Raw genomic sequence first — 18,682 nt, 5'->3', positions numbered from 1 at the left:
TCTTAAGACAACTATGGTATGGTATGAAGAACTTTATTTAGATCCCGAGTAATCAGTCTGGGGACTGATGCGAGCCGCTCCCATGTCGGTACAGAGTGGCCGAGCCCTTCTGCCATGACACAGGCCCTCTGGACAGGCCTGAGTTGGTCCGCCAGCGCTTTACTACATAGCATCTGCTGCCACCGCTGTTCACCTTGAGAACCATCACCGGCCAACGCCAAGCAGCGCCAAAACATGTGTTCCATCAGTGTAGATATTAGGGCTTGTTGGTGTAACATTTTGCTGTTTTTTTTTCTGTAACAGAAATAGCACAAAGTCTTAGCAGAGAAAGCAGGCACACACAGGCGCTAACTTCCAACAACCATTTATTTGCAGGACGGTTGCCACTTTTATACCCTCACTTTGTTCTCCTGCTTTTCTTTGTAAGCATGTATCTACTAACGACGTATCGGAGCAAATGATAGTACAACTCACTTGCAGACTAAGCAAAAACTGTTATCTTTATCGCATGCACAGGAATTTCTACTCCTCCTTTGATAGTGACATGGACGATTGGCTAACACAAGCATCACCAAACTCTTCAAATTTCGAGCACTTTCAATGATGAGATAAGTTAATTCGCGTTTGCTTCTCCCGATAATAATGTATCTTCAAATTGCGGAACGCATCTGCACTTACGATAACGCATTGCGAGATAGCCATACGGCAAAGGCTTGTTAACTTTATTGGAGTGCTCTCTAAGCCTATCATTAATGCATCTGCTGGTTTGTCCTACATAACTCTTTCCACAGGGCAACGTACCCTTTTCTCTGCCACGTTTTGCATGCGCCCTTTGTTTTTCTATATGGTCTTGATTTTGCACAAAAGGTGATAAGCTTGTTTGGAGCTTAGGGCGAAATTTTTCTTTTTAACAGACTGCGCTGTCTAACGTTAAGAAACCAGTTAATCCCGACTGTGTTGCTCTCAGCAGTGTTTCAGCAATTGACGCAATCAAACTGTGTGAAAAACCAGCCTCACTCAACCGCAGTACCTGTTGTTGAAAACTGGAAGAAATTAAGAGGTTACAACTTCTTTAGTGCATTGTTCACACATTTTCGCTACATGCCCCTTTTAATGAAAAAGGCTGTAAGCCTTCAAGGTTATCTGTGTGTTGCGCAGCTTCGTATTTAGTAGTTAATTCTTTGTGCGTTGTGCCCGCTGACAAGGAGGGTGGGCTTGCAGCCATGACTCATAGCTCTTTTTTTTTCTCAAAGGCTAATGAAGCAATCTCAGGCGTGTTAAGGCAAGATAAAAGCGTTTCGTTAGCTAAAGTCCAATAGCTAAAGCCTTTGAAATGTGCAAAAAAACATAAATCTGAATAAGGTTGTAAAAGGAACTGAGAAAAACAGCGGGAAGTGTTTAGAGGTATATTTTAGTGCAAAGGACACACAAAAGTAACGTCCCCTTCAGGCCTTCAGGGTAATCATATATGAGAAAGGGACCTGGCAGAAGTAAATAGCCACTTACCTGCTAAAAATACTAAATCTTCTCAACATTAATGACCCCTTCTTTGTGAAGAGTTCAGAGCGAGTTTTAGAATTTGTTAAAGTGCACTCTGACAAGAGGCTGAATGTATTGTCCGCTGACAGAAAAGACCTGAATTATTCTATTCCTCAGTCCGACCTGTTAACCTGTGTTGAAGAAAGCATTGACTAATTTGGTGCAGTGCGATATTACAATGAAACCGCAACTTCTGTTCAGAGTGTTTTGGCATGAATTAAGCAATACATGACCTCAACGTTTATCCACTGGAATAATGTTCCGTTTCTACAGAAGCAAGGTGTATATATTTAATCTTGTTTGGCACCCGTCTTCAGCGACCTGTATCTTTCAAAAGTAGAGTCTAGGCAGACAGGCATAAGGGAGCCTCAATCTACAGAGCATTGTGATATGTTGATGAATTCCTTTTGTTTCTTGACTGCACTTCTCGTTGTTTTCAAAAAGAATGGGAAAGTGTTAAAAGCATAATTTGCGAATTTCTTAGTCCCCTTGATGTGACCTTCGAAATGCCAATGCTTTTTCGATCTACAATTTGTGTTGTCTGAGGATCACATCTGCTGGTGTTACCAACATGGAGCTAATAGTAAGCCTTTTTTATCGTACAGCTCTGCTCATTCCAACCTTATTAAAAGGGGCATAACAAAAATGTGTTTGAACAATGTACTAAAGAAGTCGTGCCTGCATTTTTCTTCCAGTTTTCAACAGGTGCTGTGGTTGAGTGAGGCTGGTTTTCCAAGCAATTTGATTGTGTCAATTGCTGAAGCACTGCTCAGAGCAACGCAGTCAGCAGAGGCTGGTTTCTCGACGTCAGCCAGTGCAGAGTCTGATAAAAAGAAAAATTTTGCTGTAATTCCTTACATCCACCGCTTATCGCACAACCTGAAGAAGGTAGGACTGTGCGGATAGGTTGACAGTATTCACAGCTCCAAACAGGCATATCCCCTTGTGTTCAAAAACAAGACCATATAGTAAAACAAAGGATGCATGCAAAAAGCAGCACAGAAAAGGGTACATTAAATGTAGGACCTGTGTTATGTAACAAATTTCACTGTCCTGTGGATAGAGTTATATTAGATAAACCGGCAGATGTGTTAATGACAGGTTTAGGGAGCGCTCCAATATAGTTGACAAGCCTTCACTGGATGAGTTCTGTGATTTGAAGATGCAGTTATTATAGAGAGAAGCAAATGCGCATTAACTCGTCTCATCATTGAAAGTGCTCACATTGAAGAGTTTGGCGATAATTGCGTTACCCAGTCGTCCATGTCACTATCAAAGGAGTTGTAATTCCTGCGCAGGGGTTAAACAGAACAGTTTTTGCCTAGTCTGCAAGTGAGTTGTATTGTCATTTGCGCTGTTGCCTTGTCAGTAGGCATGTTATTATGAAAAAAAGAGAGAGAAAGAAGTGAGGGTATAAAAGTGGCGTCCATCCCAGAAATAAATTGTTGGAAGTTGGCGCCTGTGTGTGTCTGTTTTGTCTTCAACGTCCTTGTGCTATTTGCGTTACAGGAAAAAGCTGCAACATGTGTTCTAAATCGAGCAAACCCCCACTCTTACTACAATAAACTGAAACCCCGCAGTCCGAATTAATATTATTCATGACAACCGGGTTAGGGTATGTTCGTGTCTGCAGAAGCCTTAATGTAACCGCCCGTGGCATATTTAATTTAGAATGTGGCAGGGGGAATGCTCGGCGCGCTAAGTTACAGTGCTTGGTGATCTCGTAGGTTAACAGCTGGTCCCTGAACTCGGGAGCTGGAGATCCAGCCCCTTCAGGCAGTACATGGCACACTAATCCTCGTGCCTCCCTTTGTGCCACCTTGTTGAGGTGTTGGGGCTCCCTCCAGACTCCCTGTGCACCGAGAACCAAGTAACATAACTCTATGCGAAGTGATATCTCTACCCTGCAGCAGTCTGTAAGACGGTTCCGCTACAAGTCCCCTCTAGGAGGCTTTAATCGCAGATTGCGAGTCACTAAACACCAAAAGTATTCCTGAATCAGTCAGTGCTGGAGCAATAGCCACCTGCTCAACAATCCCCAGCTCTTTTGTATAAAAAGGAATGGCATTTCGAACGCTCCCTTTGCCATCTACCACCACCACCGAATAAGCATCTTTCCAATTAAAGGTGTGGAGACATCAAAATTTTCGTTCATGCGTTTGTTGATTCAAACGTTGCGTCATGCTTCAGGGAGCACGATACACACAGCGGGATTCATGTATATCCGATAAATAATTTAATATCATTATTATACAGAGCGATTTCGGTTTAGGTTTCTGGGCTCCGGGCCAGAATAGACAAACCATGATATTGGTCCTAAGGTTTACATTCAACACGTGTAGCAGTGTCTCATCCTCCAATTGCCACCGATCCTCAATCAATTTCCACCGATCCTCCAATCGACTCCTGCGGATCATCATCATACCATGTGGCATGTTGAATCTCTGGGCCACGCCAATGGCCGGTGGTATGATTCGTATGATGTCTCCACAGTAGGTTCAGTACTTGTTGGCGAAAAGTCGTACAGTAGTAGTGGTGTGGCATTTGGCTTTTGGTCTCGGTGAACTCTGGTGGTCTGAGATCCGTATTTCTGAAGAATTCAGTGGTGCTGACGATCGAAATATTCAAGTGGCGTAGCGCCTTGGCAGTGCAATTTGCGAACCAGCGCTGTGCAGCAGCGTCACCGTGTTCGCTCCTTTTCGGAAGCATGATCACATCGCACATGCACCTTTATTTGGCGGGCGTTGTAGGCATAGACATTGTATGTGTTTTGCGCCACGACTTACGTGAGTAATATAATGCTTAAGGTGGTGTTCACTCACAACTTTTCACGCGTCTTTGAAATGGGGCAGCGCATCTTTTCAATCGTGTTCAGCGCTAGTGCGCTATCCGTGACTTTATGCGATTTACTTTTATCGTGGGCTTTACCACAGTTATCGCATAGTGCTGTGAACATAACGGAGCTTTAGTGACATCACATGGTCTGCCAGGAATCCACGAACTAAAATGCAGAGTAGATGTTTAATATTATTGGTACTAAGGGTGCGATACACACAGTGAAGTGGAGCTTAATACTGTGCCCTTTACTGTGCCCCGTTTTTCGTGCTCTTAGATAGCTATGGCACGCAGGGTTCTGTGCAAAGTTGGGGTGAATGAACGTGTATATGCGTCTGCAATAACTTCACCGCAACACATTTGTGTAATGCGATGAAGGAAAGAGTGTATTGCAGTGACGGGATGTATGGCAGCCCTAGTTCCAGCTTTGATGTCCCTGTTGCCCTGAATATACTGCTCCGCCCACTTTACTATAATCTCAGGTACTCTCGAACTCTCTATTTGCCGGTATTTTTATTTTGACATACTGAATGGTCCCACCGCATAACATTTATGTAGTGAGGCGAAGCTCATTAAAGTTGCCAAATGCTTTGACAGTGTCAGACCTAACAGTTTTAGAATGACATGGCCAATACAACAGCCAAGACCTTCACTTCAACAATTTTATTGGGACTGTCAAACTAATCTTACAGCACAGAAAAACAATGTAACCACTTCAAGAGTTTAACAGTAAGTAATAATGTAAAGCACAAGTCTAGTGACCAAGGGTGTAGTGAAGTGCTTTAAACAATCAACTGACATGCCTTAAGTGCTTCAAAATTTCTAGCATATTGATGCAGATTCATCAGACTTACTGTGATATTGGTTGCTTTACAATTAAAATAATAGTATTGGATAAGAGGATGCAAGCGACTCGTGTGCTGCTTGGCTATGCAAACCACATGGGTCCCAGAAATAGCCAAACAGGGCTCTTGTTTATGCATGCTGCTTGCGTCCACTAATCTAAATCTCTGTAACGTGAGCAATATAAAGAGAGGCTGTCAAAATAGGGCTTTGAACTTCACAACTCCAATTGTGTTTCTTCTATACTCATACAATCTAAACACTATGCTATCGTGACAGCATCTGCCTAGCTCATTGCCACATTTTGTGAAAAAAGCAATGATCACGCAGTTACAGTTGCCTGTCCTAATATTACTCCAAGAATCCTTTAAACCGTTCATTTTTAAGCACTAAGCATGTCATGCCCAACTAAAATATTAGCCAAGGAAAGTCTTCTGAAGTCAACTTGATTAGCAGCTCCTAAAATTGGCTATTACCAAATGAGGGCAGGGAAAGAACAGGTTGAATAAACATATGTCTGATCAGAAAGTTGTGGTGGTGTGCTGCAGGCTAAGGCAGTGAATGCAAGCCGTTTTGGCGTTCGTCTACCTCTGTCCCAAAACGAGGCACCGCAGCCGAGGCGACATCACTTGGCTTTGACATCTTCAAGTTCACTTTCCTGAGCACAGAATACTCAGTCGAGGTGAGCTGAACGCACACCACCCACATTAGGGATGCAAAGACGTACGGCCAAGAGGATGCCACCTTGATGAAGCAGACACCACAGACCTGAAATTAACAAATGACACCATCTGTCCCAACTGCCACACCCTCCATTAAAACCAGAAGGGCAGTACACTTACCTAGCATGGGCAACTGGGGCCTTCATTCAGAATGTCAGTGTGACTCTGCCCCAAGAGGCAGCGACCATTATCCAATATAACACTTGATGTCAGTGTGAAAATGTGCCACATTTACAAAATCAGGGTTTCAGGCGGGAACCATTTCTGTGATGCACTTGAGTGTGCAGAATGTGAAGGTGTTGAAGAATCGCTAGCAACACGCTTCCTTTACACACTGCAAAGAGCGACATGTGAACTAGAGTTTACTGGGGCAGCATCCAGCCCTGACAAGCAGATGCTGCAACTTTGGGGTTGCATACTGCATACTTAATTGTGGCTGCACACAACAAACCCTGATCAATGTTTTGCACAAGCCTGAGCAGGCAAAATGTCATGCTAAGAAATTTGCCAGAGAGTAGTGGATGGACCAATGCGCGTCGTTTGAATGTATAGGTCTCGGTAAGCTGTGACACACTCTCGGCTATAACAGGATGAATTAAGTACTGTAATATTATTGAAAACATGCTGCTCGATATTCAGTGCACATATGAGAAATTTGAGGAACAAGCTGCAGATGCTTTCCCCCGACCACTTCACAGTGACTGACCGTCACTAGAGTTGTACGCACCTTACTGACCACTTGCAAAGGAAGGAACAGAAAGCCTCTTTACGATGGCAGAACCTGTTGTTGCTCTCGAACATGTCAGCATTTAAAGTGCACGTGGTAAAAATGGAGTCATTTTGCAGATGTTGAGGAATCTTGCCGAAATGAGGAAGCAAGCACTATTGCATGTAATTAATGAAATTTGGAATATTAGAATTCCCCACAGAGTGGAAACACTTTGTCATGATGGCACTACAGAAACCAGGAAGAAACCCGACACCATAGCCAACCTTTGATCAGTCTCACTCACATTGACAGTGTGCAAATTGACTGAAGGAATGTGCCTCGCGAGGCTGAACCACCATATGGGAAAGACAAGACTATTTCCACCTGTGCCAGATTGGTTTCTGGCCTAAGGTTGACGTGTGACAATAGCCACTTTCTGCATCAAAGCATTGCCAATACCAGCCGCTTCGGAGGAAGGATATATGGGTTCTTAGTTACAGTCGAACCAAGAATGTTGAGCAGTCTACAACGAGGAGGTACTGGTGGCCTTTCGTGAAGCCTGCCCAGGCATTAGGGTTACCAGTGTTGCCAAAGGCTCTTTTGCAGCCAAATGTTTGAAATATGGAGTTACAGTAAACAGCCAGACTTTTACCAACTGCACAGGTGGAAATGCAGGTAAAACCCAGACCAGCACACTTGGGTGCAGGAGTGATTTGATGAGGCAAGAAGGTGACTTAACAGTTAGTGATAAGGTATAGCAAATGCAGGTATGTGCAGTATGTACTGTTTGGCCGAAACAGATGAATTTCTTCCAAAGCAATATCAAAAGCTCATTTCTTTTTTTCAGGATGCCACTCATGTGCTTTAGGCAAGTGTGGACAGGGTTATATAAAGCTGCATATGCAAAATGATACAACTAGATACAGCTGTTCAGCGTAATATTTCTTTCTGGGCTAAATTCTTGCTCCTTGAACTCATTCGAGATCAATAACTGTAGCACCAAAATAGTGGACCACCACTAGAACAAAGGCATGTAGTGTACCCATCTCAATTCTGCTTATGCCAGTCTTCTTTTCTAAAACAATAGCTGCTATGGGCTGATTCCCTTGGTTGTTTTGATGTCTACTGGTGGTGTCAATAGAATTCCCAAATTTTTTGCTAGAACATTGCAAATAAAGTTCTCATTCTGCTGTGAGGATTCAGACATACGATCAAAAGATTGGCAGTCCACAATCCTATATTTGAGCCACTCTGCTGAAGGTACAGTCGTGGTAAATACTGATCCTGGAGAGTGCAATCAAACCAACAGGTGCCATGATTGGCTAACACCTGCTCGATGTCTGCATACTGTATATATACTGTAACATACTGTAAGTGGACATACTATGCTGGGCGATAGCGGCTCCCTCCCACTTTGAGTATGCTTCACCGCGTAACTAAAATGTACTGCGGCGAAAAAGCAGTGAATTTGTATTGAGTGAATAAACGGTTTTTACAACATTACGGAAATAAACGCGCACCATGCATCAGTCTACCATACGGAAGAGCGCCGCAACAAAAGGTAGCCGATTCACACAGGCCGTGTAGCCCACTCATCAATCGTAAAGGGTATTATGTGTAATTCAAAATTTCAGACACACAGAAATATGTTTATATGTTTACGTTCGTACTCCTTGCGTAATAAGACTGCCAGAACTTCCACAAGAGAAAGTAATTTATAACATACAAATGCAAAGAACACAGACATATGCCTCGTTTTCAACTCGGTCGTCATGTGAAGGATATCTAGCAGGGAAGAACGTGAACAAGTTGTGTGCTAGCATCGTAAACTTCATACTAGGCAAGCAGCACACCACAATCCCGCGACAGCCGCTAATGAGACCAAAACGGGAGCATATGTCTGTGAACGCGCAAATGGAGCCCCTAAGCCACTCTGCTCCTCCACATACCCCCGCTGCACGGCCGCACTACTCGTTTCAAGCACAGCACACCAACCACACATTCAGCGCTGAACAGTGGGCGGCCGACGCAGTCGCATTTACATGACTTGTAGCGAGCAGCACATTCTCGATGTCCGTTAAGCAAAGTCGGACGCGGCGACGCCGCATCGCGGTTCGCAGAACTTCGCTGCCGAGGCGCTAGGCCACTTCGACATTTCAATAGTCAAGGAAGCACGGGACGCACAACGCAGATTCTGTACTGCCAGAACTCACCGAGGCGAAAGCCGCACTGCCGCTCTACCACTACTCGCGGCTTTCCGCCAAGTAACACACAGAACCTACAACCAACACACAAGCAACGCAAGCAGAATCATATAAGCAACGTTGAACAACGCGCGGTCCGCGCGAGCCGGAGAACGATCACGCCGAAAACGAACACGCCACGGCGTCGCTCGGCGCCATTATCATTCCTTCTCAAAAATCCCTAAACGATCCTGTCCCTAGGCACCTAAGATCAGGTCACGTGAGGGATTTTTGTACGCCTTTTTGTACGGCCTTTGTACGACCAGGCACTGGTACGACCAGGGACCTTAGTACGGCCATGGTACGACGCACGCGATGGTTGAACGATCGCAGCGCCATATTTCCCACTAGTTATACTAACATGAAACTCTATGGCCACAACACGGCCCGCGCTTTCCTTCTTACGGCCTTCGCACCGAACGCAGCCATTTTGCGAAGCAACACAATGTTGTGCGTACAAACCGGGTACCGATTTCCCTTGAAAACTGAAGTGACGCGAGCTATTTCCGCCCGAATCCGCGCCTCGGCGGCGGAGCAAGTGAGAGCGATCCGGCGCGGAGCGAGTTCATCCGAAACGACCAGTGGAACGCGCGAACCCGCTCCAGATCGACCAGTGAAAAACGCCATTAGCTGTCAAATCGAAGAGGCTGATTGCGCGGTCTTTGCGTAATGCATATGGGTGAAATATCAGGACCTGACGGTTACCACTCTCGCGGGACGGACTTGGAGCGGGCGCGCGTTTTCCTTCCGCGTGAACGGCTATAGTGCCTAGAATATACTGGCTAGTGTGCCGTGCACCAGCTCTTTTCAATGGACGAGCGTGGCGCCGCCTGCAATGAATGCCCACTATGGCCGGCAGAGGTCGCTGCCACACGGGTGGGTGCAGACTGCGCGTGTCGTCTGCTTCGCATATCAGTTTCGCAGCTGTTGCGTCGGTTTCTGTGTTCGCGTTTTCAGTGTTATAGCAGCGTTGCGTTCTTGTTCTTGGTGTTGTCAAAGAGTGAGTGCGTGGCTGTTATGTTCGTGTGCCTGTCATTGCGAGAATCATGCGGCGGCGGTGAAAAAATGCCGAAGCTATAGAAACAGTGCAAGGAGAGGACCTGCTTTGTGCCGTTGTGTAGAACCGGTTACCGCACGAACAAAGGGCGTGTATCCTTGTTCACTCTACCATCTGATACGAACCGGCAGCAGAATGGGCAAGAATGATCAGGAGAACGGACAGAAGTCCGGCACCAACTGCTGCGGTTTGTGAAAAACATTTCGAAAACAGGTTAGTCGAGCGCGCGTTCTCTATCACCGTGAATGACGTTGTCCACGAGATTCCCCGCGATAAAACACGCCCACGGTGGAAGTATTCTTCCATCGTGACCACGCCTGAAACCTTAAGCTATACCCACGATATTCCCTGAGTATGCTAAGCATTCAGCTTACTTTTCCTGAGTACCAGGGAAAAAAAACAAGAAAAAACGAGCAGTAGTGCTTTGATCTACTATACTGCAGGTTATGTTGCACGAAAGATCACTGCCCAAAATTCTTGACCAAATTGTGCAGGCTTCCTTTGCGTAAGTAAAGCTGAAGCTAGTAACGACGCTGCTTCATTATATTGCACTTCCCATTTTGACAATGGAGGCCTTGCTTGTCTATCTTAGCCAGACGTTGTCAACCGCTGTGAAGGCCGTGGAAGATGATTTTACTGTGTTCTTCAGCAGAAACAAGTTACATGTAGCGAGTGTAGCTGATTTTTCAGGTCAGCTGCAGACAGCTGGCCTTTCCCCAAGTAGGGTGCCCAGAGCATATATTTGAAAAGCCAGCTTTGACAGCGCTTGCAAACTTCTTTGTTTTCTTGAGGTTTCGGTTTTTTTGTAAAAGGCATCAACAAAGAGAGGGAAGCGCAAAGGCAACGGCAGAAGCTCCTTAAACTGCGTCACTGCGCGATCTATTTTCTTCATGTATGTGTGCATTATCCCATCTAGGGCTGTCTTATATGCCTGCGTTTGACTGTTGTTACGCATAAATAAAATCTTTGTTACACTTTAATGAAAGATCTGTTTCCTATTTTTGTTCACGTATATCAGACATATAAAAAGAAATTTGCACGTATTTACCAAGTATAAAAAAATGTATAGTACACGGAACACCACGTGCAGTCCCTTTTACAGGCAACTTTTTTTTTTTGCATATTATCCTATCCTCGGGGCCCAATGGGAATTATAATGAGATGGGTACATGATTTACAAACAATCGAAAACATTCAAACCTATGAGGACAACAATAAGATAATAGGCAGAAATAGCAGCAAATAAAATAAAAAGAAAGAACAGAGAAATTAAAGTCATTTCAAAAGATGATCGGTTACAGCGGTTTTGAATGGTTATGCATTAATATTCCTTTACTTTATTAGAATGAAAAATGTAACCTAAAACTTACCCTTAAAAAATTACGTTGCAATCATCGCTAGAATAAAAAAACAGGTGTCCTTATCTATCGCCGAAGAGACGTACACGTACGAAGGCGAACGCCTTGTAAAGCCTACTCTAATTCACTCTAGTCCTCCTTCATCCACCCTAATCCTCCTTAATTAATACACCTTAATCCCTCTAATTCAGCCTAATCCCCCTTAATCCAATCACTATAATCAATAATAAAATTTGCTAATGATTATAGCATCTCTTATACACGGCTGGACATGCTTTCGTTCGTTTCTGGCCTTCCTTGGATCGTGTGATATGTTCTGTAGCTCGCAACACGGCCTTGGAACATGGAGATCAAGGCATTTGCCTTAAAAATTACGTTTTCTCTTCGCCAGCATAGAAACACATCAAGTTCCCCGCTCGAAGCCCAGCTGAGCTAGCACACGCTTTTCGTGCAAGCGACAAGCGCTATAGAAGCCTGTTGTAATCAAAACAAACCCTGATTTATAAATCAGCTGCCCACATTAGAACTGTGCTGCTGCTACAGCTTAATAAAAACAAAAAGCACAGCAGCCCGCTTGCCGATGCTGTGGAAACACGGCGGGCTACGAAGACCAGATGGTGCCGCGGCACCCACCTGCACTGCAGCGCCCCTAGCGGCAGCCGCCGACATTCATTGCATTTGGTGCCACCCGGGAGGCCGCGGACGGCACACTAGCCGGTATATTCTAGGCACTATAGAACGGCGGTCGTAGCGGCGAGCAGTAGGGCAGTGGCGACCCCACCGCGGTGCGGTGGGAGGCGGAAACAGACCCCCATTGTGAAGGCCGTAAGAAGAGTAGCGCGCGCTCCCCTCGAGACCGGCCGTGGCCATAAGTGTTCTGTGGCGCCGCATCGCGGCCGCAAATATGCGCGCGCATTGCATGCGCCTTTCCATCGATCCACTGTGCTACTTTAGTACACTATCATTTATTTTGTGAGCGAGCTGTCATGCTGTGTTTAAGTACGTGGTGAGCATATGGTGGTGAGCGAGCAGGTAAACAAACTCAGTTCCCTGCTGATGTCGCTTACGAGCACCTTCAGAGGTAAATATGGATCAGCTCAAGATTTAGCTTATGATAACACTGAGCTTAGTTTAGCAGGATGCGTTGTTGGGCAAGTTGGTTCATTGTAATAGGGAACATTGGTTGCGCTTTCTAGACAATCACATGTAGTGTCACACACATGGTTACACATAACTTTACCCATAGAGTTTCTCACTACATTACCTAGAGGGAAATCTGGCGCTGCTGCGCTGTGGTATGCATGGGAATGCCGGTATATTGTGGATTCGGATTGGCATCGTTCTCGTAGAGACAGGACACCTTGAAGACGCGCTTGGCAAGTACCGTTCCGTCTGTCACAATGATTCATTTTCTACTAGAACACACATGAAAAGCAGTTTTAGCTTTATTATTACGCGAAAACATGTTTTGTTTAACTATGAGAACTTGTTATAGCGTGTACGATTATATGTTACGTAAAAAGTATCAGCGGGCCGCTAAAGTTGGAGGACAGACGACAAGGTTCGCGCTCGCTTTGAAACAGTTGGTCGTCTGTTCTTGCTTTTCTTCGCTTGTTCATGGATTGTGGGTGAGTAAAGATGTAATATGCGTGAATGGAAACATTTTATGAAGATTTTACCTATGATTTTACTTTGAGAACGCGTTATTTGCGTAGCCATATCCACGTTTTAGACGAAGCCTCTTACAACACCAGCCAACACGAGCCTCGCAGACACATACCGTCATTCCCATGACGGCACGGTGCCCCCATAGAGTTTCTCACCATAATACCTAGAGGGAAATCTGGCGCCACCGTCTATGGGAGTTTCTTAAGGGGGTACCGTGCCGTCATGGGAATGACGGTATATGTGTCTGCGAGGCTCGTGTTGGCTGGTGTTGTAAGAGGCTTCGTCTAAAACGTGGATATGGCTACATAAATAACGCGTTCTCAAAGTAAAATCTTAATGAAATGTTTCCATTCACGCATATTACATCTTTACTCACCCGCACTGCATCACCAAGCGAAGAAATAATAATAATAATATTTGGGGTTTTACGTGCGAAAACCACTTTCTGATTATGAGGCACGCCGTAGTGGAGGACTCCGGAAATTTTGACCACCTGGGGTTCTTTAACGTGCACCTAAATCTAAGTACACGGGTGTTTTCGCATTTCGCCCCCATCGAAATGCGGCCGCCGTGGCCGGGATTCGATCCCGCGACCTCGTGCTCAGCAGCCCAACACCATAGCCACTGAGCAACCACGGCGGGTGCCAAGCGAAGAAAAGCAAGAACAGACGACCAACTGTTTCAGAGCGAACGCGAACCTTGTCGTCTGTCCTCCAACTTTAGCGGCCCGCTGATATTTTTTACGTGACGTATAGTCGTACACGCAATAACAAGTTTTCATAGTTAAACAAAACATGTTTTCGCGTAATAATAAAGCTAAAACAGCTTTTTACGCGCTGTTTTAGTAGAAAATGAATCGTTGTGACAGACTGAACGGTACTTGCCAGGCGCGTCTTCAAGGTGTCTTGTCTCTCCGAGAACGATGTCAATCCGAAGTCACAATATACCGGCATTCCCATGCATACCACAGCGCAGCAGCGCCAGATTTCCCTCTAGGTAATAATGAGAAACTCTATGGGTGCCCCCTAAAGAAACTCCCATAGACGGTGGCGCCAGATTACCCTCTAGGTATTATAGTGAGAAACTCTATGACTTTACCCCCTGCTCTGGCTTCTGGATTGGATTGGCGCGGCTCGCTACGTGCTTGCGCGCGCTTTTTTGAGCGCAGGTCGGTGTGCGTCTGGTTGTTGCACTAGGCTTTTATACGATCGCTTGTGGCTGCTTTCCATTCGTCGCCGCTTGGTAGAGGCGCACAGACTTGGTGCGCGCCTGCTTTTTGCACTGTGGTCTTTGAACACATCGCTCGCTGCTCGCACGTATATATTAATACGAAGTGAGCAAAGTGAGCGTCGCTTAGCGCGGAAGTGCTGCGCCGCGGGCGTACCGTGTATGTAAGCGCGCAGCAATGCCGGGAACCATTCATGCAAAAGCAAAGGGTCAGAAAACTGCGCTTTGTTTTCCATTTTTGTCATGTACCTTCACTCTGGGTAGCGCCGAGCGATCGCTTCTAACAAACGCAGAAATGAGTCTTTGCAGCGCGTGTGGCCATTAAATGACTCCCACCCCACAGCCATGTGAGGTGCGACTCCAGCAGCGGTGCAGTTACTCTGCAGCCGGCGGAGAGGAGGTGGCGCTTCACTTTCTGCCAATAACTTTCTATCTATCTATATATATATATATATATATATATATATATATATATATATATATATATATATATATATATATATATATATATATATTATATATATATATATATTTTTTTGCTTGCTGCACGCCCGTGATAGCTCGTGAGGTTGTGCGGGATGAGCTGCTGGCGCGACCCCCACTCTGTGGCCCCGGGAGGATTGTGCAAATTGATGAATGCCTCCTTCGCGGCAAGCGAAAATACAATCGAGGCCGCCTGATGACGGGCGACAACGTTCCGCCGAGCCGCCAAAATCACGGCGGCATTGCAGATCGTGGACCATGCATGGGTATTCGGCATAATCTGCGTGACCACCGGGCAGCTCCGACTAAAGTCGACAGACGAGACGCGGCGACGCTAGGCCCCATTATTGCAGCCTACGTCGAACCGGGGACGACCATCCACAGTGAATACAACTGCATGCCGAACTTAGTGGATGCTAACGGAGCGAGCCTCAATCTGCAATGGGAAACTAAACCACAGTGTGAACTTTGTGGACCCAATCACGGGCGTTGACACGCAAAAAAATGGAATGTTATTGGCATGCAGAAACTGAATCGCCACCTCCTCTCAGCCAGCTGCAGGGTAACTGCGCATGCACCGCTGCTGGAGTCGCACCTCGCATATGGCTGTGGGGTGGGAGCCAATTAATGGCCACACGCGCTGCAAAGACTTATTTCTGCGTTCGTTGCGATCGCTCGGCGCTACGCAGTGTGAAGGTACATGACAAAGTAATGGAAAACAAAGCGCAGTTTCCTGACCCTTTGCTTTTGCATGAATGTTGCCCGGCATTGCTGCGCGCTTACATACACGGTACGCCCGCGGCGCAGCACTTCCGCGCTAAGCGACGCTCACTTCGTATTAATATATAAGTGCGAGCAGCGAGCGATGTGTTCAAAGACCAGCGCAAAAAGCAGGCGCGCACCAAGTCTGTGCGCCTGCACAAAACAGCGCCGAATGGAAAGCAGCGACAAGCGATCGTATAAAAGCCTAGTGCAAGAACCAGACGCACACCGATCTGCGCTCGAAAAAGCAACTGTACAAAAGCGCAGTGCAGAAACCAGGCGTACAGCAATCCGCGCTCAAAAAAGCGCGCGCAAGCACGTAGCGAGCCGCGCCAACCCAACCCAGAGCCAAAGGAGCGGGGGGTGAGTATGCCCTTCTAGCATAATCTAGCATACTGGATGATCAACGGCGGGCAATAAACACCGTCGCACAGCAAATAACTTAATCCGTGGAAGAAACGGGTAGAAATGTGCACCAGCGCTCACACTAAAGGCCACGCTGCCTGCCGGCACACAGTGCGATGACAGCACTCCCCGTCCAAGAGAGATATATGCGAGGCTCGGAAAAAAAAAAAAAAAGAAAAAGCAAGCGCAGACCAACATGGACGTTTGACGAGACGGTCATTAGAGGAAACGCCAGTTCACGGGATTGGCCAGTCTCGTGTGAGTAAGCCACCATAGGGTGAGTAATGTGTGACACTCAACTCAGTGTTGCTTTAGCTCATGTCATACAGTAGGTCGTGCTTTAGCTCACGGACCTGCGCGTGCGGCGCTGCGCCAGCGCCGCTGATTTGCTTTTGCTTGTGTGGCTTTTTTGAGTTTTCCAAACCGCCGCCGCGAACAGTGGCGCTAGTGCTCACCCCCACCTACCCCCAACCCCGTGGCCGGCCGCACGCACGGGCAGCAAGCATTTTCAGCGAGAGCACGGAAGGACGTACGCAAACGCACGCGCGCGAAACAATCGATTAGCTGAGTGCTTGGTGATCTGTTGGTGTCGCTAGGTCTTGATTACCAGATTCTATTTCAGTGACACTGTGATTCTCAGCCCCGTGGGCGCCGGCTTTCGCGTTTGCGGCTTCTTCATGCACAATGGTTTACTTCTACATACCGTTGTGAAAGTCAAGCGGCCGAGCATCAAGAGGAATTTGATTTCATGAGTTCCCCGTGACCGATATTAGAAACCAATGGTTGAAACCTGAACAACAACAACAAAAAAAAAATGGCTGGGGCTTGGCTAAGGTTAAGCCTGGATATCTCGAAGCGAAAAGGTTCGGTGGTGCTTATGGTTTAGCTTATAGTTATGCTTTATGAGCCTATGATTATTCTTACGGTTTAGCTTATGGTTATGCTTTATGATTTAGCCTATGGATATGCTTACGGTTTAACTTATGGATATGCTTATGGTTTCACTTATGGATATATGCTTTGGTAAGCTTATGGTTATGCTATACGTGTGCCTTGTGTAGTGATGCAAATTGCTTATGAATGATATATACCATAAGTTATGCAGGATTATTAATCTTTATTCATCGTTGTTGGGCACATTGTCTTGCGATTTCTGTACAGCCATAAACACAGCTCTCTGTATCGGTAGTGTCACTCTCTTCTCGTTCCATGTTGAATGCGCACGCCTGTTCTCTGGCAAGCGGTTATATAGTCGGCCTCCGCGATAAACACGCGCTTGCGGCGAACGTCAAACGACGACGCATAGCGCGCGGCAGTGGCCACCTGCGCCGACTCCGAACACGCTTACGGAGCCAATTCCGACGTACGCCGGCTCGCGCGAAGCTTTTCGTTTCAAAAGCCCAACTCCAGAAAAGTGCTTAAAGTGTAGTGACTATCTGTGTAATGGCACAATAAGCGCCCTTGGAATTTTTCAAGGTAGACTTTCGTTATCATTTGGTAAAGTGGCCTAAATAAATACGTCAATACAGCACATTTTTACGATTGTGGCATGCACTCACAGCTCACGTTCTGCCGCGCTCTCAACGGCACGTCACTTCAGTGAATGTGTCGAATGCAGCAAAGGAACGCGTGGGCCCTGCAAAGCGGTACGTAGTGCGTTCATTGCGTCCGGCTCGGGACTAGCGAAACCTACGGGAGAATGAAGTGCGGGCGCGCTCAGACCTCGGCTAGCGCGGAAAGTGCGCACCAGACCTTATTGGCACCACAGCACTAACCAACATTTTAGCAGACAATGAGGGAAAAAAAAAAAAGCTCTAAGGGATTATGCACTATTTCAATCCTAGCAGCCGCGCGGCCGCGCCTTCAACGTAGTTTAAAATTTCATTGCACTGCACAGCGAAAGATACCAAATATCTGGGGCATGTATCGCATGTATCGACGCGGATTTTTCTAGCCGCACCCTGTCAATAATGTGAAATGCCGAGTTTACTGCAGCTCCTCTGCGAATTATCACCGTCATCGCCGTACTCTAAAGACAGGGCCGGAGCGTTTCGGGCGTTGCTGTGAGGATGAGCACTGGAGGCCTCTACCGGCACGCTTGGTCCCTACTCAATGATCACGTGGTATTTCTTGGGCCGCGCGCTGCCGTAGGCGACCACGGGATGCGCAGGTCGCCCTTTATGCAGTAGGTCGTGCTTTAGCTTATCATACCTACGTCCGTTGGTTTCATTGAAGCGCTCGGTCAAGGGTGGCGGTGTTGTAGCATGTCGTAGCACGTTTGTACACACGAAGGAGAAAAGGTGCGGTGGAAACAGGAGGACTTTGTTTTTGCTCTGCCGGCCTCGCTCCATCCAGTGCTGTAGTGCCGAGCCCTCTAAATTGATGCCTCCCGCCTTGTAACAGTATGTCATGCGCGTAACTTTGCATCTGTGGTCGACATTGTAATAACACTAATACGGTATATTACTCAGGTAGTCTGTCTGCTGTTTTTAGGATATCTATTACGAGCTACGCGGCCGAATTCTACAAACTCGTGATGTTTACAGCTAAAAGAACATTTTTCCTGGTTGCGCGAGGAGCACATGTTGCACTTTGTGGCAGTCACGCGGTGAAGTGCTCAATGCAGATATCCCTGCATGTTTGTACCGTCATTAGTCTAATTGGTTTTACTTTGCCACTGCTGTCGTTACAGCTTCTGCTGATGTTAATTGTGCCCGTCAAGATCTAGCCGATCTTTGCACCGTTGACAACAATTAGCTGCAAGTGCTGATTGCGGCTGGGTGGCTCAGTCCAGAATCTGGTATGTATATCCATTTGCTTAAGGCATGCTG

The 18,682-nt window shown here is 46.5% G+C and overlaps 1 protein-coding gene and 2 long non-coding RNA genes across 12 annotated transcripts in view; 2 read left to right on the top strand and 1 right to left on the bottom strand.

Moving 5' to 3' along the window:
* LOC142589965 (uncharacterized) overlaps positions 1-18,682 on the top strand; it is a 181,873-nt gene that overhangs the window by 61,854 nt on the left and 101,337 nt on the right. The gene's annotated exons all lie outside the window — the stretch shown is intronic.
* Positions 5,023-9,278, bottom strand: LOC142589964 (uncharacterized). Its single transcript, XR_012830012.1, has 2 exons — positions 6,060-9,278; positions 5,023-5,985 (listed from the first exon to the last, which is right to left on the bottom strand). It is a non-coding gene; the product is annotated as an uncharacterized LOC142589964 (long non-coding RNA).
* Positions 12,356-18,682, top strand: part of LOC142589958 (uncharacterized) — a 40,621-nt gene continuing 34,294 nt past the window's right edge. For 5 of the 10 annotated variants that reach the window (XR_012830009.1, XR_012830010.1, XM_075701695.1 and 2 more), the window contains exons 1-2: positions 18,043-18,151; positions 18,544-18,651. The gene's annotated coding sequence lies outside the window, so the exon portion shown is untranslated. The other 5 variants (XM_075701698.1, XM_075701696.1, XM_075701701.1 and 2 more) reach the window with 5 other exon arrangements.

Source organism: Dermacentor variabilis, chromosome 8 (genome assembly GCF_050947875.1).
Source record: "Dermacentor variabilis isolate Ectoservices chromosome 8, ASM5094787v1, whole genome shotgun sequence".
NCBI classification, from domain to species: Eukaryota; Metazoa; Arthropoda; class Arachnida; order Ixodida; family Ixodidae; genus Dermacentor; species Dermacentor variabilis.
Note: the sequence above shows the minus strand (reverse complement) of the source record. Positions and strands in the feature narration are given on the sequence as shown.